The sequence below is a fragment of the Mus caroli genome, chromosome 6 (assembly GCF_900094665.2).
Source record: "Mus caroli chromosome 6, CAROLI_EIJ_v1.1, whole genome shotgun sequence".
In the NCBI taxonomy this organism is placed as follows: domain Eukaryota; kingdom Metazoa; phylum Chordata; class Mammalia; order Rodentia; family Muridae; genus Mus; species Mus caroli.
In genome coordinates this window covers 96,161,828-96,183,499 of record NC_034575.1, presented here as the reverse complement: position 1 = coordinate 96,183,499, position 21,672 = coordinate 96,161,828, and the positions used below count along the sequence as shown (strand labels likewise).

The following is a 21,672-nucleotide window of genomic DNA, read 5'->3' as shown; positions in this document are numbered from 1 at the left end:
AGAGAGAGAGAGAGAGAGAGAGAGAGAGAACACAAAATGGAGTATGGAGACCTGGGAGATGTTGGCAGAGTGAATGTGTATGAAATTCTCAAACTGTACACAATATACTTTCTCGGCATGTTGAAGCTGTTAACCAGAGTTTCCCACTGACTAGAACAAACTATCATGAGAATATGCTCAGACTTTAAAATATAATAACAAATGGATTGGAGAGATGACTTAACAGTTAAGAACACTGTTTGCTTTTTCAGAGATCCTAAGTTCTATTCCCAGCAGCCACATGGTGGCTCACAACCATCTGTAATGGGTTCTGATGCCCTCTTCTAGTTTGTTTGGAGACAGTGACTAGCAGTGTACTAATATATATATAATAAATAAATTGAAAAAAGTAGGATTACAAACAGGTAAACTGTTACATGTGTTCCATATTTAGAAACACACAGTTGGAAAGCATGCAGAGACTTTTCCCTATTTTTTTTTTTTGAGGTGTTGGGGGAGTGGGTGCCACCAGAACTACATCCCTAGTCTAGTAAAATCTTTTCTTTCCAGTTATTAATACTTGCTAAATATTCATTGCTCAAGGAAACTTCCATCTTATCTAAAGCTTGGAAGTGTAGGTATGAATGGATAGAAGAGTAAGAATGCATGGAAAAGTACTCTTGGAAAATCTTGGTCATTTTGGCTTTGCTCCATCCTCCTATACACCCAGAGCAAGGTACTTAACACTTTCTTTTGCTTTCAAGACAAAAGGCCCACAACAAAAAGGCAAAAAGCAAAAAACCCAAGCGGCCAGTGATGGCGCACACATTTAATCCCAGCACTTGGGAGGCAGAGCCAGGTAGATTTCTGAGTTCAGGCCAGCCTGGTCTACAGTGAGTTCCAGGACAGCCAGGGCTACACAGAGAAACCCTGTCTTGAAAAAAAACCAACCAAACAAAAAACAAAAACAAAAAACACAAAAGGCCCAAGCTTACTTGGTTTACACAAGTGCTTTTCAGCTCCAAACCTACTTTATATGTTGAGATGTAAAGAAAACTTTGTGGTGTGTGTAGCTGCTGGTCTTTTTCAGCCATAGGATTTGTTTGCATTTTTGGATTCAATTAAAAGTATAGATTAAGAAAATCCAGCAAAATCACACCTGTAGGGAACATATACTTGATTCCGATCGGTGGGTGTAAGTGGACACAGCACACCTAGCAGTTTTTATCACTAGGTAATACGACTCTTTTTGGTGTGTTTCTTAACAGCATGTAAGGTGGTGTGGCACTTTGTCAACAGTTTTTCTCATTCCCTAAACAATGCAATATAACAAATAATTTGGAGATGATTTTGAAAGAGGGGAGAGTATATGGATTATATAGAATTCTGTGTCCTCTACAAAAAGGATTTAAACATGATTTTTGTATGAGGGAGTCTTGATCTAGATTCCATCACATATAATTAAGGATGATACCTAAAGATGATTGCATCAACCAGTGTATTTGTAATAAATGATGTGCAATCTATATATCATATAGATTGTAGAAAATAGCACATTTGTTTCTTCTCCTAACATCTAAGAAGAAAGTGACAAAAGCTCTTCACTAATTCCTAGCTTTGTATAAAAGCACTAAGCCATAAGTTGATACCAAAGCAATAGGCTCACTATTCAGGTAACTAGCTTATTCCCCCAGAAACATTTTTAACCCGTTCCAATACTTAAATGTGGGTGGTCAATCCCTATGGGGACAAAACCCATACCAAACGGGTCTTCCAGAGAGCTGATAGACTCACATCAGGTAGGGAATGTGAATGTTTATGGGTGGTTGAGAGATAAACAAAGAAGAGAAAGGCACAGTGTTCTGGGAGGATGCTTATGGGTGGATGAGTGTTCCTGTCTGTATAGGTCTGTATTTCCTTGTGTGGTCATGTGTGTGGGAAATCAGATCAAAGCCTGGAGTGGCTTTCTTCCTTAGGAACCATTTGTTTTGAGCAGCCTCCATTGGCTTGGAACTTTGCCTGGTGTGCTAGGGCACTAGTGGACCAGTGAGCTTTCTCTCTTTTTCATCTTGTCATCATTTGCCAGATACATACCACCATACCCAGCTTTTTATGTGGTTTGTGGGAAATTTAAACTCCTGCTTGTGAAGCAGGTGCATTTAGAGCAATTAAAACTGCCATTATAGTAGTTTCAAGAGTGCTCTAAAAATACTTACTGATGATATACATGGATGTTTTGTTTGTATATGTATGTATATATATACACACACACACACACACACATACCCCGTGTGTATGCCTGGTGCCTGAACAGAGGCCAAGAGGTCTTCAGATTCCCCTGGAGCTGGAGTTTAGGACATTGTGAGCAACCTTGTAGGTGCTGAGACTCTGGAAAAGCATCCCGTGTGTTTAACCACTGACCCCATTTCTTGAACACTTTTGGATGAATACCCTTCTGCCTCTTAACTTCTTGTGACTTCGCCATACTTTTCTAAGGCATCTCAAGAGTGTTTGGGTTTGCCTAGACACAGCAAGCAAATACAGATTCAGTAACCTCCTTTTCCTCTTCTTTTGTATTATGAGGGAAATGGCAAGAGCGTCTGTACCACAAGTATTCTTGGTTGGCCTGCCACCTTGCTAGGGTTTTGCGCCCCTATCAACTGAATAGGCATGTTCTGGGCTGCTTGCTTTTGGTAGCTTTTCCTAACCCAACAGGGCATGCACAATTTTACTGTTTGAAAGGGTTTGAAGAAAGTTAAGTGTGGCTTCTCAGCAGTGAAGAATGTGAGAATGTGTAGTGTTTCAGGAAGGGTGTGAGAAACAGCAGGCTGTTTCTGAGACTTGGTTCCCCCTACCAGGCTTTGCTACAGAACTTCCTGGCTCCCTGTTAGGTTCTTCTGAGTGAGCTACTTACAAAAAAACTTCCAAGAGTCTTCAAATTCATGCACCTTTAATCAGTATCTGTTGCCTGAGGGCAGATGATTGTTCTTGTAAGGACTGCCTATTTCTTAAAAAACAACTGAGGAAAAAATGCAGTGTTTAATACTGCATCCATCCCACAGATCTGGAAGGGAAAGCATGATTGAGAATCACTCATGACCTAGTGGGGTTGCCCTACCAAGCCACCTTTTGGGGGGAGGGGGTGGGAAGGAACTTGTGGATGTGCTGGTTAATCATGGCTATTAAGCATTCATTTACCCAGAAATAAAAATTTTAGTTTCCAACTACAGCTGGGCAGTGGTGGTACACACCTTTAATCCCAGCACTTGGGAGGCAGAGCCAGGCAGATTTCTGAGTTTGAGGACAGCCAGGGCTAAACAGAGAACCCCTGTCCTGAAAATTAAAAAAAAAAAAAAAAAAAAAGTTTCCAACTATAGTGTTAGTATAGGGGGCTCAGAATAGATGAGTGCATAATCCTTAAATGTCAGCAAAAACCTGTCTCTGCCTGTCATCCCTCATCCTGTATCTAGACTCTGCATTCAACTACCCTGGTCTTACTGTTGAGCAGTATGGATGATTATCTCTTCCTCAGACAGCTATTTCCTTTGAATATTCTCTTGCATTGGTGTCTATTGAAATGCTAAACTTCCATTGTATTTTCCACTTAAATACCCTTATGTGCCTGTTTTCATCTGCCATTGTATTTCCAGCATCTGCATGATGGTTGAATAACGCTGAACATTGAATGAATGGATGAATCATAGAAAGAACACTAACAGGACAGAAATGTTCTACAAAAGCATGTGCAGAACCACATAAATCTGACAGCTAAGATACTGAGAGCCTTTGATCAGGAGCTGTCAGGGACTGTGTGGAGTTGGAGGTGGAAAGGAGACATAGCTACCATGTTTGGGGTTAGCCTGGACACAAAAGAGACAGTAGTCACATCTGTGCTAAAACTTCCCCCAACCAACCATGTCTTTCCTGCTTGTAGAAAGAATGGCATTAGATGACATATGACACTGTGGCATTTAGGCTTAGGTGAAAATCCTACTGTCTAAATGACAGTCTAAATGGGAAACCTGGTGGAGAGGATATAACCAATGTTTATGAAAAGTGTTTATTTAGAGCAGTTGTTAGCAAATGATCACTAATGCTTACTGCAGCCATTTTATTGACAGGAGTAGGATAGCTAAGCTTTTCCTCAGTTACTTGTTTTTAAGGGGCAGAGATCATCTAAACCTTTAAAATTTTAAATTGCTTGGCAGATCACTTGTTTATTGTCTGGTGTTGCTTATTAATAGCAGATGAGTCTCAGGCTTGTCTCTAGTCTTTTGTAATATGTTTTTGCTTATCTGAGTACTACTAAGAAAGTCAAATAAGTGAACATTAAAGGAAGTTAATTAATCATAAGAATTTAGAGCAAGGCCACTATATCTAAAGCTTAAAATCACTAGAATTAAGGACAGACTCGAAGTTATCTGGACATGGTATTACACTTTCCTGTAAAGCCAGTATCCTGGAGGTTGAGACAAGTAGATTGCGAATTCAAGGCCTTCCTGGAGCAAGATTTTGCTTGCACTCCTCCCAAAAAGGCAGGGCCTTAGAAACTTCATTTTGTTGTCATATAATATGGAAATGGAATGAATATTTTTCAGCAGAAAGGGAAAATCAAAACATGGTTAATCTCACAGCATAAAGTATTCTAGTAAACATGAGAGAAGATAGTTGGGTCTTGCCCATTAATTGTCTGTTTCTAACTGTTGTAGGGAATTAAACACTGCTTGTTTGTTTGTTTTGCTGAGTGCCTTGTGGGAAGCCTAAGCATGTTTAGAGGGTAAGTTCCAGAAAGCATTGTCTAAGTCGGGACCTCTATAGTGATGTTGCCTGGTCGTGCTGTGCAGTGTTAAGTGACATGTGATTGGGAATTTTGAGCACAAGATTTAGTTATTTGTGTTAATGGTAGCTGTCCAAACCATAAAAGTGGAAGTTTCTCCTGCTGCTCTTCACCCTCTGTGGGAACATTATATAGTTGGACATATCTACCACCTGTTATCTAGGCCTCAGGTCTTCTATTCTGTCTTTTACTCAGTGGGTTCCCCAAATTGACTAAAAATGGCTCCTTAAAAAGTACACTTCTTCCATCACTTGCATCAAAGTGGCTTTATGATAGTTTATTCGTGGGTTCTGAGATCAGGGAAGAAGAACTTCCAGAATCGGTTTTCCCTTACACCATGTAGACCCTGGGGATCAAACTCAGATCAGGCTTAGTGGCATCTCTCCACCCTGGCTATAATTTTTTTCGGTGGGTGGGAGGTAGGGGTTCGAGACAGGGTTTCTCTGGGTAGACCAGGCTGGCGAACTCAGAAATCTGCCTGCCTCTGCCTCCCAAGTGCTTGGGATTAAAGGCGTGAGCCACCACTGCCCGACATGATTTTTAAATATTGAATTCTGCCCACCTCTGTGTGTGTGCACACATATGTGTCATTTTACCCTTTGCAGAAAAGGTAAAATGTAGTTTAATTATGAAATAAATCCAGCTAGTTTCCTTTCTTCAACTGTTTCCAACCTTTAGTCTTTATTTTGTCCCTTTGCACCATGCTTTAAAGTACTGCAAAGGAAAGTTTCATCAGATGTTGTAATAACTACAGTTATTTGAAAATACAAAGTTTCTGATTACATTGACTTTCCTTAAGGTGTACATACATTTCGTTCAGTTTTTAGTTTTGTGTTAGCAGGTCCCCTGGTATACATGCAGATTGGTTGTAAGTATGGCTGAAATACTTAAGACTTTGAATAATGTCTCAATATGTATTTGTACTACAAGACTCTTTAGCTTGATACCTTACCTCCAGCAGATGACTGACTCAGTAGAGGGAAATCAGGTTTTTCCTAAATGTCCCCAGCCACTGAGCAGGATACCTTGTAGAGATCGTGGCAATCTGATTTCACAGTGATCGCCTGCCTCTCCATTTGTGGCTGATGTAGCTTGATCCTGTTATTTTTCCTCTGGGGGTATTCAGGGTCATTGATTGGCCCACCAGACTGATTTCAAGTGCCTGCAGTGATACTTTGACTTGAGAAAAGACATTTAACGGGGAGCTTTTTTATTGGGGGAAAGAATTCTATTGAGATTAATGGATCTATAATTTTAGAGACAGAGACAAAATACTGTCTTAAGGCAAATTAAATAAGACTGAAGTTTCCTTTAGAAAATATTTCACTGGCATTTTAGAATTGTCATAAGATAGAGATTTCACCTTCTTCATGAGGGCTTCTGCCCCTTTTAACAGTTTCCTTAGGGATTACGCTTTTAAATTGAGAGTCGAGTGTGTGTGTGTGTGTGTGTGTGTGTGTGTGTGTGAGTGTAAAAACATTCAGACCTGCCTGCCTCTAATACAGTGATTGAAACAGATTGACACTTTTTTTCCTCTGTGACAGAATTGTGCCTTTGTTGTACGTGGCTCTGCAGGGTGTATAACAAATTTAACTTGGGAACGAATGGCAAACTTTCTCTGAAAAAGTAGTGATTCTACTTAGTTTTATTGCTGCTGGGTTTTGTTTTGTTTTTGAATTAAGATTTGCTCGTAGGACAACTTTTGAGTTAGTCTTTTGAAAATGCAAGCAATGGGAAAGTTTGGGGGTTGCCCTAGTAGGAGTGATTCTCCAGATTCTAGTGGACAAACCACAGCCTACAGCTCTTGTAGCACCTAAGAACTCATCCATGGCTTTTACATTTACTAGCAGTTGTTTCTTAAGTCTTGATTTTTGTGTCATTGCTATATTTGCAAATTTGCCTGGTTCACTACAGAAAAGGTTTCCTGATCCCTGATCTAAAGAAGTAGTGAATACTGACACATTTTAATTGAATATTTGTGTTAGCTAGGTTACTGAGTCAGGTGTCATATGACATTTTGGTCAGTTTAGTGGTGATCCCATGATATTATCAAGGAGCCGAAACAGTCTTCTTTTACCTGGCAACATCCTAGCCACCACAATGGAAATACAAAGTACTGTGTATGGTAAAACTAGTGTAAGCAATCCTATTGTATTTCCGGTGATGTAAAAGTATGGTGTTCATACCTGAATACAACATTCTTGATAATGACTGAGGTGTGTGTTGCCAGGTGGTCTCAGGCTGGTCTCCACCTTCTCATTCTCCTGTCTGAAGCATTGGTATTATGGGTATGTGCCAACACATCTTACTTGCTTTACGTACTTTTTGTTTTCATATAAGCTTATACATATTCACTGAAAAGCAACGTACTGCGTTATGCCAACAGCAGCCTCACATATCTGTTTAGTACACCTCGATTGTGTAATTTCTTTCTGCTGAATTTAATACTGAGTTATTTGTTCCCAATGGGCCTGTGAGAATTAGGCTATATATAATATCACCACCACTGGACAGTATAGGTTTGTAGTAGTTCTCAGATCATTCAGGTTTGTGTAAATGCAATGTGATACTCTTATAGCAATGAATTGCTGAACACATTTCTTAGAACATAGAGACATCATTAGTTCACCTGGGTTTTCTCAAATATACTGATATTCTCTCTAGAGTAGATTTAATCATGATGTATAAGTTAGATATTCTCTCTCTACGGCATCCATCACAAAGTTATCATACGTTTGGGAGATGATAGATGTGCTTTTGTTTATTAGTTGTGTGTTTGTATTCTATTAATTAATGTATTGCCCCCCAGATCAGTAATTGCAAGATAGTTTTTTTGGTAAGGAATCTGGGAGTGGCTTACTCCTTATGAAGTTCTTTCCTTTGAAGGCTTGGTAGGGGCTGGACAAAGTATTGCTCTGCTGAAGATCTTAAGTGCAGGTACAGATTTCAGTTGCTCACCAAGAAAGCCTGTCCATAAGGCTTTTTGTGGTATGGCTGCCTCACTCCCACACACAGTCAGTCATCCTGTTCTTGATTGCTTTATGAAAATGGGTGACTGCTGGACCCAGCCTGAACAACATGGGATCCACAAATCACACCTTCTGTTTAGTTCTTGTCTGTTAATAGTTGTTATATTACATGTTTAGGTTTCCAGGAGAGACCTCTCTCAGCCAAGTTAAGAATAGCAGATTTGATTTGTGATACAGCATTCCTCTTTCTCTCTTTGCTTATCATAGAGCTCAGTGAATAGAGGTGTTCCAAGGATGGGAAAAGTCCCTGTAGATTTCTGGTTTTTCTCCAGTAATTATGTGTTTACCTCCTGTTTCCACATGAGTGGGTCCAGCACAGCAGAAGCAACTGCATCACATTTGGAAGTGTTTTTCGAAGATGACTGAGGTGTTTAATAACAGCCCTTTTGATAGTTGATAAACTTCATAACTTCATGCACATTTCTGGAGTCTTAGGATCAGCAGTAACAATGTTACCTGTTTTAAGTCAGGTTCAAAATTTAATACCCTCTTTAAGGGATATGTTCAACCCCTACCCCATTCAGTCCTGTCCCCCAAAAACTACCCATATGGTTACAAACTTCCCCCATTTCGTTATAAGTATACATGGTTAGGATGAAGTTTAATTTTTAAGTTAGGCATAATAAAATAAGTAATACAAATCAAAACAGTATACCATAGTAAACGTTACTTAAAATTTGTGAAGTGATTATTTCTGTAACTTCCTATTAATATTTTTGGATTATAGCTAACACGTTGGAAAACAAAAGCTAAGGCTGAAGGAGACTACAATGTAGCATTGGGGTTTTGTTTGCATGCTTTGCTTCTGTTTTTGAGACAGGTCCTACTATGTATATACTCGGTTAACCTAAAACCCAAAGTTATATGTCTCTCTCGAGTGTTGGACAAGATCTCTTACTATGAACCATGCCTGGGACTTCAGATTCTCCTGCCGCAGCCACACAAGCACTTTGATTTCAGGTGTGCACCATCGCATCTGTCCTGAACAAGATTTTAAAGTCAGATTTATTTTCAGGGGCAACTATTTTAGCATAGAAGTAAATCGAATTGTACTCTGTCCTTCTGAGGTAAGCTTGTTTCCTGTGTTTGACTGGTGAACTTGTGCCACATGTTAAAATCATCAGTATCCCAGTTAGAAAATTAGAAGTGTTAATAGAAATAGGAGAGTGAGTCATGGTGTAGAAAACTGATACTCGAGCGTCAGAGGCAGACTTTTACCCTTAGAAATGTTTCACCTGTGTGTGTTGGGGCCAGGAGAGGAGGCAGACGTCTTAGTACCAAGTGACAGTGACTTTAAAACCACTGATAGGAAAGCATATCACTGTGCCCAGCCACAGACAATTTCTTACCTCTGGCATTGTTCCTTATGATGCTATATGATAATAAAGCTGCGATGTAAAATGGTAGTTGCTACAAACTAGACAAGAAGACTACGTTTAAAAACCAAAAATAAAAAAAAAATCCCATCAGCCATTGAGGCTGATGCAGATTTCATTGCTCAGTTTGCAGGTCATGTAAGGATCATGGAGGTGACTTTAGCCCTAAAATTTGTTCTAGCAGATCCAAGACCCTGGATTTATCTAATTTGTAAAAACATGCCTTTTAAAAATCATCTGTCCACCAAAATAACTGCTATTCTGGCCAACAACAGCTTTAATTGCTGATTCAACTCTTAAATTGTAAAAAATACCTATCCTGACATGATGATCAAGGGCACCAGGAATCTCTGAATCACACATTTCCCAACTTTTGCCTTATTTTTACATTCTTTTTGGTTTCAATTTCCAAACTGAAAGACACAAATATTTCAGATAATGGGTTTGAATCGTTTCCTGGGACTAACCCTTCTCAACAGTCTTGCTATACATCCACTTGTTGGTTTGTGGTCCTCTCCACTGACAGTGCAGTATTTGCTCTTACCTTCCTAGCCCCTGGCCTTTATGGAAGCCTTGTCTCCCTGCTAACTTGCTGCCCATATTAGGAAGGATGCGGATTTTGGTCTAGACTCTGACTGAAGTCTTGATTCCTCTTCATAAGGAAAACCTTGGGGCAACTCCTTGTCTTTCTCCACAAGGGAAGTAGGTACGAAGATTCTAGCTCCTTCTATACTTTGTTCCCTCTCCCTCTTCATCAGAATCTAGGTCTGGTTGCCTGGAAACTCACTGGCTTTAAGCCTGTCTTTATACCCTTCTTTCCTTATATTTCCTTCTGTATTTCTACTTCCCATGTTACTTTCTCATAAACATTAGAAAACATAGGCTCATTCATCAGCTAAGGGGATCAGAATTTTCCCTGTAGAAAACCCACCGGGAACAGGCTCCCATCTAGGGTAGGAGTGGTGTGTCTACAATCTGTTGGTCTCTCAGCATCCACTCAGCCCCCTCAGCATCCACTCATTTAGGCAAGGGCTTACTTCTTTGTTGTTGGGTTTGTTTGTGTGTACACTCAGTCCATTGGTTGTTTGCTTGAGTGAGAGCTGCGATTTCAAAAGCTTAAGGTTTTTGAACCAGTCTTCAGTTTTGAAGTCACTGGTCTTCACTCTTAAGTCGTCATAAAGGAACATCCATTTGGAAGTGTTTGAAACAAGAGTCTCACTAGGAACCCAAGTATACATAACTAAGGTTAGCCTTGAACTCTTGCCTCAGCTTCCAGAATGCTTGGGGTATATCACCAGGCTCTACTATCTTGGCACCTTTTGATGGTATCTCATGACTAGGAAAAGAGAGAACCAAAGTTCTTTAGGTCAGTACTGTCCTTCCTTACTGCCTTCTCCCCGAGTACAGAAATAAAAAGCAAGCCAGGCGTGGTGGCACATGCCTTTAATCCCAGCACTCGGGGGCGGGGCGGGGGGCAGAGGCAGGCAGATTTCTGAGTTCGATCCAGGACAGCCAGGGCTACACAGAGAAACCCCCATCTTGAAAAACCAAAAAAAAAAAAAAAAAAGCAATATGATAGAATTTTGATATTGATTGAGAAAACAAGTAAAGCAAGAAGGTTCTGGGGTCAAATAAGTGGGAGTTATTGGTTGCAACCAAAGCTGTGGGACTCTAAAAGTGGTTCAGAGGCCAGACTAGAGTTTGGCTCCCAGCATCCACATCTGGTGGATCACAAATGTCTATAATTCCTCTTCCCTGGGATCGCAAGTCCCTTCTGGCCTCTGCAGGGGTCTGCATTCAGGGATCTGTACTTCTCCCATACATAATTTATTCACTTTGATAAAATTACCACAGCATTCTTCAAAACACATGTCTCACCCAAACACCACTAGGAATGGCTAGTAGATCAGGTTATAATTACCAACCCTAAGCTAAGCCTTGGAAAATTTGTAAATTGTGTTTATTTCTTAGAATTCCATGGAATTAACCTGAATTTAAAGATATTTTCACAATACCAACTGGATTCATTTTTATCTCTGCATGAAGCTTTGTTTATGCTTTTAGGTGCTTGTCTTTATGTGCATCATCGGAACTCCAGACAGGAGCTAGTAATTGACCTACAGACTGGAAGGTTGGATTTCCCATCCAGTCAAGTTATGACAGTTTGTGTGTTGCAACTCAAAAAAATGTGATTGGGTCAGTATTGACTTTTGTTGCTTTCTTTGCAGGTCAGAGCACTGGCTGTCCTTATTGCTCTCTTGTGAACACACACAGTCATGCTCCCAAAGTCTTTGAGAGTTTGCTTAGTGTCACCAAGACCTTATTGCTTGGGTGGCAGCAGGGTTGTCATTCTATAGGCGCTGAGGAAGGTGACTTCCTTTGCAAAAGAAAGTTTGGTTGAACCCAAGAGTAGTGGCACACACTTTTAATTCTAGCATTTGTGAGGCAGAGACAGGCAGATCTCTGTGAGTAGTTTGAGGCCAACCTCATTTAAAGCACTTGTGTGTGGTGGGGGGTGGTGTAATTTTTATCAGAAAGCTCACTTTGCATTTTGGACATCATCATCGAGTCCTACTCAGAGCTCACTGATCTCTTGTAACCTACCTACTCTGTTTTCATGATCCTTCTAAATAAAACCCCTCAGTGCCTTAAAAGTTAGGGACTTCAATTTGTTGATAGGACAATGCATACTTACAAGTTAAGATTTTAAAGATTAGTCTTAATAACCCCACCCATATTCCTGCCAATCAAAATATATTACCCAGCTATTTGAAGGTGGTAAGGGTTTTATTATGTTGTGGTTTCCACAACATAAGACTTCATATTTATAGAGGAAAAAGACTGAGCGGGCATACATCTTTAATTTTTTGATACTATTTTAAATTTTGATCATGGATACATGTTGAAGTAAGGTGACTTTGACTTGTTTATTAATAATAGTTAATTTTTTAAAAAATTACTGAAAGACTAACAAAGTAATTTTAAAAGGGTAGAGTTTGATCCCCAGCAGTCAAGGGAAGGGGAAAGGGCCTGAGAACATGGCTGAACAGTGAGATTCACAATTGTGATCTGCTTCTGAAAGAATTGTACTCAAATCCTACTATTGTTTTAAAGATAGTTCAATACACTGTCTTCCAGAAAGAGGGCTGAATGCCAGTGCATATGACTTAAATTAACAACAATGATCATGTCAGCTGCTGGTATAACAAGTGACACACTTTAGGGCAGGGTTATTTTCTGTCCTTTGTGGACAGTGTTGGGCTCCACTGGGCAGGGCAGCTATGCAGACTCCTTTAATAACCTTACTGATCATCCTGAAATAGTCAAGAAGGGATAAATTATTTTCCACCTAGCATTTCATGGTTTGTTTTGTTGGAAGAGTAGGTCTTGGTTTGTATTCTTAGCTAGCTAGCTACTAGCCTGGATCTTCCCATATAGACCAGATCTTAACGGCTTTATGCCTGTGGCAGTCTTGCTTGAGCTTCCTCAGTAGAATGACAGGTGTGCAGTAAATGTTGTGGCAGTTAAGGCTTGTCTTTTGCATAATTGGAATATCTTTTCTATGATGTCAACCTTCTCAGACATTTGTCTGGTACTTGGAGGAAAATGGTTGGTTTTATTAAACTAAAGTTTTAAGACTTAATGCTTTATGAATGAATAAACATGTGAAACATGGGGTAGTTCTTTGCTTACTTTATTCCTTTCAGCATTATATTCATTGTATTCTCTGCTGTTGGAAGAGTAATGTAAGACAAGTATGTTTTCCTTTTTAACAGCTAGAGAAACTGAGACTGAGGAACTTGTTTCTTGTTATAATTCATATGGAAACTGATGGGCTAGGGCTCCACTTCGGTTTTCCTAGTAGCTATTATTGTTCCCACTAGAACGCTTCAGCCAAAGCTGCCTGCCGCCAGCACAAGAGGTAGAATTGTGAGATGCAGTCTCCAGAAAAAGTAAAACCTCTGTATAAAATACAAACTTCTTAATTGTAGACTGCTGCCTAACTTTCAAAAGTTGGTCGACTTTCTTTTCCCTGGCTGTCTTGGCCTCAAATGCAATAGAGATCCCTGCCTGCCTCTGCCTCCCAAGTGCTGGGATTAAAAGTGTGCTCACCATGCCTAGCAAGTGTCTTTTTTTTCTCTATAGGCTTTCTGAATACCTGTATTTCAATTAAATTCTATAAGCTTGCAATTCAGTAGTCTTCTGGTTTACTTTTAACTTTGAAAAAGCCTGACTTAGCATGCATGCCTGTAACCTCAGTCCTAGGAAGCAGAGACCAGGTCCTTGGGGAGTGCTGGCCAACCAGTATAGCCAAATCAGTAAGAGAGCCTGCCTGTGTCAGCAAATAAGGTGGAGAGCAGTAGGTGACATTGCACATGGCCTGCTTCCACATACACATATGTTTCCATCTATTGTACATGATGTTATTGAAACAAAAAGTAGAAGTAGCATTGTAGTTGGTCATCATTCAGCTTTAAATGTTAAATTGGTAATCATCTTGATCTTCACAAGTGCCATGCTGCTCCTGTGGAGCTGTATAATACTCAAACACGAACTATCAGAGGATTGCATGTTAGCCAGTTTAAAGCTGCCGATGAAGACGAGATTAGGAGTTTAGGGTTGGTCTGCGCAACATGAGACCATGTCTCCAAAATTAAAACCCTACTTGGAAAACAAACACTACTGTACATCCATATGTGAATATGGCTCACATGAAAAAGATTGCTAGTGCCCACTGTTGGGGTGGAGAACTATCACAGTGTTCAGGTTGTGCTGGTGAGTGTGAAATGGCACAACCATGTTGGAAAACCAAAATTGGCAGTTTCTCAAAAAACTGGATGTAGACTTGCTCTACATGTAGCTAGGAGAAATGAGAACATATGTCCACAAGGATTTGCATTTTACTCATTTCAGCTTTCTTCGTTTTTAGCAGATATGTCGATCAAAGGAGATTGGGTAAACAACAGGCACACAACCTGACCTCTATTGCATTTGAGGCCAAGACAGACAGGGAAAAGACCAAGCTCAGTGCAAGTAGATAATGTACTTGAAAAGTCTATGCTGTGTCATTCGTGTATATCAAACTGGAGGGCAGGTGGATCTGATCTGTATACTAAATCTGTGGTCTCATTGAGCTGAGAGAGAGAGGCACAGAAGATAGGAGATAGGCTTGGGGATTTAGCTCAGTGGTAGAGCTGGGTTTGGTCCCCAGAGCCTGCGCGTGCGCCCCCCCCCCCCCATGATTGATAGGAGATGGTAAGTTGGCATGATGAGGCACAGCTGTATGCCTAGGTACTAGCAGAAGGAGCCTAATATAAGAACTCCTGGCCCTTATTCCTGAGGGAAAAGCTTCCGTTTCTGAAATGTCCCCCTCGCCCCCTATTCACAGGATTCTAGAAGGCATTTTATATTTAGAGAGCAGTTCATATAACTAAAATCTGTCCTTAATTCTTTTGACATTTCTACCTTTGGCTACATATTGTTTGGTGATCAAGTATGACTTTGGAACACAGTAGTCTAGGGTGTTAGAGGCATTGGTCAGCGCTATAGATCAGTGCCTGTGATGTGATATTCAGGGTTCTTGTTGCACAAACATCAGTCTCTTTCTGGTCGTGCTCATGCTACCAGGGTGGAAGGCTCGTTTATCACTTTGTACCCCCACATTAGCTAGGATGCTCTTACTTCTCCTCTAGATTAATGCATTGCTTAAAAATGTTAGCTGATCTAATGACCATTTGGTATTTATTAACTTTAGACTTTGGAACACACTCAGAAGCACACAAGGCAAAAACTAGAAGAGTTACAAGGAAGAAACTTGTAATAATAACATGAGTTTTTTTGTTGTTTGTTTTGAGACAGGGTTCTCTGTGTAGCCCTGGCTGTCCTGGAACTCACTTTTTAGACCAGGCTAGCTTCGAAGTCAGAAATCCACCTGCCTCTGCCTCCGCCTCCCAAGTGCTGGGATTAAAGGCGTGCGCCACCACTGCCCGGCTATAGCATGAGATTTTAAAAACAAAAATATTGGGGCTGGAGAGATGGCTCAGTGGTTAAGAGCACTGACTACTCTTCCAGAGGTCCTGAGTTCAGTTTCCAGCAACCACATGGTGGCTCACAACCATCTGTAATGGGATCCAATGCCCTCTTCTGGCATGTGTCTGAAGACAGCTAAAATGTGCTCCTATAAATAAAATAAATGAATCTTTAAAACAAAAAAGAAAATATATCCCATGTGATAAAATTAACAGATTCATACTAATAGAAAGATCACAAATAGCAAGTTAACTGGGTCATCACAGCAATTAATTCAAGGGGAACCCATATGTGGATACTCGGTCAGTGACCGAAACTTGGTAAAGTCCAGAATTTCTCTACTGAACAGGCAGCAAGTGCTTTTAACCACCGAGCCCCCTTTCTAGTCCGTACCGAAGGGTATTTCTAGAAAGCAACTCCTTACGTTTTTCCTGGTCATGAAAGACAGAAGCTCCCACTGGCAGGCAAGACAGTAAGAAGTGAAAACAGTAAATGTGATGAGAGGGCTTCGTTTGAACCCCAAACAGAAAAAAGCTTGAGCACAGGGAACAGAGAGGTTTTCGGGTTATGGTTTGGTGAACAGTTATCATTTAGATGTTATAGTTTTCCCTAATTTAGATAATTGCCCCATGCCTACACAAGATGATAACATTAGCTGAGGGATTATATGGGAACCATGGTGTCATTGCAACTTTTCTGTAAGTCAAACTAATAGCCTTTTGAAAATTGGTGAGTTATTTTAGCAGTTTTTGTAAAAAGTTTGCTGGCAGTTATTTAAGAGGGTGGGGGAATTCTCTGCATAAACACTTGCTGGTCATGTAGGAATCCCACTTGTAAAAAAGAGTAACCAGAGTACTTGTGATGGTGTGGGTTCTAAGCAGACTTACTCATTGTACTATGCTTTGGGGGATTTTCTTTATTTTATTTCTTTACTAATAGAAAGATCACAAATAGCAAGTTAACTGGGATCAAATCTGTAGATCCTTTTTTACTTTGCCAGAGAATCAACATTTCTGAAGGGCTTCAGCTTCCTACAGTTTTTGCCCCACGGCCATAGTACTTAAAAAGTATGATGCAGATTGCCCAAGTCTGTCTGTTTCTGTGAGCAAAAGTAGAAATAAGCTTGAGTACTTGGTTATTTGAGGTGGGTGGGGAGGTGGGGGATTAGAGCTTGTACCTCATCCAGTACAAAACTGGATTAGAAACACTTGAGGATGCTGTTGGGATTCCAAACTTTTTGCTTCCCTTTAAACATGGTGTGTAGTTCTTTTCGTCTTTCCCGTCACTTCATTTTCCTTCTCAAACTGGTGTGTTTAGAGCACATTACGGCATACAGACTATCCTCATGGAAAGCACTTTGCATTGAGAACCAACAGTGTCTCACACTTTGTGCTAGGGGATAGCACTATAGAAGATAATAGAGAGGTATGCTTTGAGACCCAAACAGTTAAGTATAGTATTATAATGCAGAGATAAGCTGCTGCTAATGTAGCATCTTCTGCCCCACTTTAGAAGAAATACATTCTTGTAGTAAGCACCAAGTTCCTTCAAAGCAGATTTGGGGGTATAATGCAAAATTGAAGAGGTATCTGCACTGCCTTACAGTTATTCATACTCTAGTAAAGAAAGGGTAAAGTAATCAATTATAATAAGCAGCAGATAACCCACCAGAGAGAAGGCTTCCTAAAACCTAGCCTCAGATGACTTGTTCAGAGAAACCGGGAAACAAGTGTCCTTGAGCTTGGGTTTACGTAAGTAAGCTTGAAGAAGCTATCTCAGAAGCTAAGGGATAGAAGGTAGGCAGACAGATGGTGAAGGACAGCATCGGAAAATACAATGTTCAGTGTAGTTTAGGCTTGTGTGGATGGACAGTGTGGAGAGAGTTTTAGCAAAGTTGTGAGAGTGTTAAGTCCAGGAGTTAAGATTCCCTTCTGTAAGCATCCAAGTGGAGCAGAGGGTGTGTTCATTACCAGTGATTTAGAAACCATTGTAGCATGAGCATTAAATCATAAATTACCTTCTTACAGCTGTTATTTGCTTGTACTTAAGTTTGGGGGTAATTTTAAGAGTTAGGTTTGAGGGAAACATTTGAAAAGATAGAACCTTAATCTTAATTTCACTATTACCTGCAGAAGATAGTTGGATGAGTACTAGACCTTAAATTGCCTAATAGCTTTTATATTTGTTTAGAGAATTACAGATCCTTTGTATTTTATAAGTATTTATTTTAGTGAAATGAATATAATTTCAAAACAGTTACATAGATTTCTAAATAGGGTCTTTGACAGCAATGAAGTAATTTGCACAGCAGATTGGATTGCTTTAATGTCTTGTTTCTTGGAGGGAGACCTGATTTATCAAGGTTATTTGCATCTGAAACTGTATTTGCCTAGAGAGTTGTTGTCCTTGTAGTTTATAAGGTAGTTTTGCATGCCTTTTGGAAGAAAAGGATTCGGTTCACATCCAACTCACTGTATAATATTTGTAACCTGTTATAGCTGATTGTAAAAACAGGCTAAATAGGCTGCTGACAGTGTAGAGCCTGCCTGCATCTCAAGAGCAGGCACTTCACTTAGATGTGTTTATTAAATATTGAATGCCAGTGTCTAAGCTAGAGAAACTTGAGGAATCACTCTCTCGGTCAATGTCTTCATCATCAAGACATACATACATACATACATACATATATATATATATATATATATATATATATATATATATATATATATATATGTCTATATTATATGTCAGGCCAGCTGATGTGACGTAACTCAGAACCACAGAGTACACTGAGCCAAGGCTTTGATGCTGCTGTAGACCTTCCTCCCTCTGTTAGGTTGGGCAGATGGGAGCCTGTCCTGCCAATTTAGGCTGTTAGGGTACTTGGGCTAACATACTCAAGAGCAGAATCCTGACACCACTCAGACCAGATGAAATGCCAAAGGAACCCATTGATCTTCAGAGAAAGGTCTAGGAAGCTAGTAGGGTGGCTCAGTGAATAAGGACACTTGCTACCAAACCTGGCAACTTGAAGTCAATTCTCAAAACCCACATGATGGGGTGAGAGAACCAATTTCCTCAAGTTGGTTGTCCTGACAACTACCATACATGCCATGGTACAAACCAGACACACACACCCTTTTAATGTATTTTGTCCATGGACTTTAGAAGACATGCTATGATGACCTATACTTATGGGACATTTGCTAAAAATCATTGGTGTGGCCGCAGTTTTTCCTGGTACTTCAGGTACCACAGGAAAGAGATAAGTGGAAAGAAGCTGTTCTTACATATAACTGAAATCACTGTTGGTAAGTTGTGCTAGTGTTTAGTAAGTTCAGGGTCTTTATTCTTAGACCAATAACTATTACATTGCCTGTTTCTTCTTTGGAGTTTGAGTTCATCTGAATGATACTGCAGGTTGCCTTTTTGGCAGTGGGACTTAGCTGTGGCGCACCATGCTTACATATAAAATACTTGGCCAGAGCAGCCCCATACTGTTCAAAACTAGAGACTCCAAGGAGCTTTTGCCTGTCTTGATTATATCAATAGAAAAATTTCACATCAGAATTTATTTTTGGTGTGGTTTTGTTTGTTGTTTGAGAAAGGGTTTCCCTGTCTTTCCTGTGTAGCCCTAGCTTCCTTGCTACTCGCTATTCCCAAACTTAAAGATCTGCCTGCTTCTGCCTCATGAGTGCTGAGATCCACCCAACTTCATTCAGATCAGAATTTAAAGTTGAAGAAATGTTTATAGCACCAGAATAGAATAACACACAGGCTGTCAATAATAATGCTACACTCCATACAGCCTTTGAAAATGCTCCATTGTAAACTCAGGACACAACAGAAAGGCTGTGAAAAGACAGCTTATTTTAGAGTTATAGGGACAAAAGTTCTTCTAGACCTTCCGGAGAAGGTCTTCGTCCTTTAGAACCCCTGTATCAATGAATCAATTGGCCAAGACTTTGGGCTGTGTTTGTCAGGCTGGTTTATAAATTGTTCCCAGGGTTTGAACTACTTCTAGCATTCCTAAAATTTTAATTCTTTGGTTATAGAAGAGTTACAGTTCTGCTTTTCTGGTATTCAAAATAGTGTGTTTAGGGCCTAGAACACATTTCTGTATTGTTCAGAATGAAAGCTTTGAATTGACCATTCATCTACTGTTTATTAATTAGCTAAGGAAATTTGTGTGGGAGCTTGTAGTGGCTGACCACCTGTATCCGAAGAGTATGTAATAATGTGTATGTAATATAGATGAAGTTTGCAGCCTCCCTTGAAGCCACTGAATGTCTGCCAACCCCAGATCCTCAAGTGAAAGTTCACAAGAGGCTCTTTGGAGATAGCCTAATGAAGCTGGGTGTGTCTTTATTTCCTGGGCAGGGTGGGTACTAGTTTCTTTTCAGGTACATTTTCTCTTGACTCCTAGTATTTGAGCACGCATCTGTAGCTGTGATGGTGGTGGTGCTTTGGCTGTATGCATTTTCAGTAGCAATCATTTTTATTTTGCTGCATATGTATATATGTTATGACTAGAGCTAAATGAGCTTTTCTTCTTATTTTATTATGACTGTAGCCAGATTAACTTTAAATGTGACTCTACTGTGCTCTAAAGTAATTTATTGAGGCTCTGTAACAGAGCCTGAGGAGCCCAAAAGCTGTCCAACTCCAATCTGTACTCTGGGTTTTTGGACAGGGTTGTCTTTATTTAGTCCTGTCTGTCCTTGGAACTTGCTGGCCTCATTCACTGAGATCCTTCTGCCTCTGCTTCCCTAGTGCTGAGACACCCAGCTGTACTCTTTTACACTACATGGCTCATATTACCTGTATGACAACACGGGAAATATCTGGTAGAAAAGGGCTTTGTGTATGGTTTGGTTGTGTTTCTTGGCTTTTTTGAGACAGGGTTTCTCTGCCTAGCCTTGACTGTTCTGGAACTCACTCTGTAGACCAGGCTGGCCTCCCAAGTGCTGTGATTAAAGATCTGCATCACCACTGCCTGTTGAGAAAAGAGTTGATTTAGTAGTGGGAGACAAATTTAACAGTGCCCGGTGGCTTTCTTGATTCTGATGTATACTGGTGGGAAAGAATAGCCTAGAATTGGGAAAGGGGGAAAGCAGAGAAGTTAATGATACCCTACAAGGTATGGCCAAATAAGGTGAAGACTTTAAATTACCTTTGTGTGAAGATAACTGGTTTTAATTTGAAGTCATAGGTTCCTTGGTATTCAAGATACTGTGGGTCAGGGATCAGGATTAAATCAACAGAAAAGTTGTACTTAGTAAGAGCCAAGACCTCATGTGTGGTGTATGCGGCTGCAGGGGTGGACAGCTAGCTTATCACATTGCCTCAGATAAATGCAAGAATCACTCTGAAATGTCTTTAACTGTTCACAACTTAGAATTTAAATTCTTCTACAGAGACTAGTTCAAATAAAGATCAGTTATTTAGTTCAGTATAACCAGGCATTTTGCAAAGAATATTTTTTATATAACAAAAATTATATTTATGTAGATATATAAATAAAATATTTGTAAAATATTTTTTAATAATTGTCCTGTTTACAAACGCATATTTGGTCTGTCCTGATATTGAATGTATCACCATTCCCATCTGCTGGTACACCTTTTTGTCTACAGGAAAATTAGCTGCATATAATAAGTGCTTTGGTGACTTCAGGCTGGGCATATCCATGTTTTTGGAAGGGTGGTGGGATTTAGTGCTTCCCATAGGGATACCTTAATATGAGATAACATTCTGGGTTTTCACTTTCCCTAGGTCATGAAATTGTTCCTTAACACTTGAAGTGCTGGGGCAGGGGTGGGGAGGTGGAGTAAGTATTATAGCAAGTTTGTAGCAAGTATTTCAACTATTGAAAGTAATAAGTTGTCACTGTAGGGTTTGAGTGGGATAGAGAAAGTTGTGGGTTGCTTATAAAGGTACCTGTCAATTAGAGAGGTTATAGAGCCATGCATACATTTAAAACACAGCAATTCTAATTTGTCAATTTTCATAGTTAATGATCGATCGAACGTGATATTACCTAGTCTTAATTCCTTTTGATTTGTATAAAACAGCACATCACTCCCTGCCCACACACTGTTGTGCCTATTATGCTAGAATGAATGGACCATCATTTATTTTCTGTATATATGGGTTTTTGACCTGCCCATAATGAAACTTGTTGCCTGTGCTGAAGAATTAGAGTATATTTGCTGATGTGTTCATTCGTTGCCAACATTGGCTCAAGTATTTAGACATCTTACCTGTTGGCCAAAGCACGTGAGTAGTGCAGCAAGCTAGCCTTGTTTGGAGTCGTGTATCCTGGAGAAGCCAGGGAGCTACAGTAGAGAGGAGCTGGAGGCTGTGCTGTTGTTAGTGCAGTACCTGGAGGCTGTCTGTTAGTGCAGTACCTGGAGGCTGT

General features: G+C 40.0%; 1 protein-coding gene across 1 annotated transcript in view; it reads left to right on the top strand.

Annotated features, from left to right (window-relative positions):
* Nucleotides 1–21,672, top strand: part of Rybp (RING1 and YY1 binding protein) — a 54,440-nt gene that overhangs the window by 25,396 nt on the left and 7,372 nt on the right. The window lies entirely within an intron of this gene.